Source organism: Perognathus longimembris, chromosome 4 (genome assembly GCF_023159225.1).
Source record: "Perognathus longimembris pacificus isolate PPM17 chromosome 4, ASM2315922v1, whole genome shotgun sequence".
NCBI classification, from domain to species: domain Eukaryota; kingdom Metazoa; phylum Chordata; class Mammalia; order Rodentia; family Heteromyidae; genus Perognathus; species Perognathus longimembris.
Window position 1 is genome coordinate 18,708,840 of NC_063164.1, and position 1,056 is coordinate 18,709,895.

Below are 1,056 nucleotides of genomic sequence, written 5' to 3' on the forward strand. Positions count from 1 at the left end.
CAGAGAGAGAGAGAGAGAGAGATAGAGATTCTTGGCATTTTAGTACATCTATTTTCTTTGCATTGACTTGGAAACTTCAAGAGAGGAAGAGAGACAAGAGGATGGGAAGAGCTAATTTGGCAACAGTACAGTTTCTCTGCTTCCTCTTCACTTTGGGTGTGTTGTGGCTTACAGTAGTCCTACACATTTTCACAAGGAATTCAGAGTAAATATTTTACTCATTGAGTTTTAATCTCCCCATTGAGGCTTCCTCCTAAGTGAATAGAATTCTAAAGACAGTTTTTTGCTTGTATGACCTCTGGTCAAGACTGCTACTCAACTCTAGAAATTGTAGATTCCCTTTAGCAAATGAGATCAAGATGATTTTTCCTTGTTTTTGTGACACATATTAGAGTTGGTTACAGCTGTCTACATGGACAATGTGCTATTTAAGTGCAACTCAGACAGTGGCATCCAGGCAGAAAGTCTCCAGGGAAGGTTACACATTTGCATAATGTCACCGAAAGTTTATGTGCCTATATTAACTGACAGAGATGGGCAATGACAGGATGCCAAGCAGCTGTGTTGATGACAGAGCTTCTGAAAATAGAGAGTGCATGATCTTTCTAAATGACATCAGCCTTCAATTATGGGCATATGTGTATACATCCATAGTAAAGAGAATGAAGAAAGGTAGAATAAAGCTACTAGGAAATTAGGGTGATAGAAGACACCAACTGATCACTGAATAGAGGAAAGGTAATGTTTTAGTTATGTGAGCTTTTTCATAATAATATGTGAAACTTGACACAAATGGCTTAAGAATTTTATTTAACTGAAGAGTTGATAGAAGTAGAAAAGGATTAGGCTAGATTTAGACAACAGTATGACTGCTGTTGGTGAGCATAAGTTAAAATTTTGTTTTCACTTCACATGAAAGCAGAATAATGTATACCCTTATGTTCTGCCCCAGTATTGGTTACAAGGGCAAGCTCTCTCTGCTTATGCTTTGTGCCAGTTTCCCTGAAGAACTCTACACTTGGTCCAGGTCTTCAAGGATATAATACAAGCTTTCCT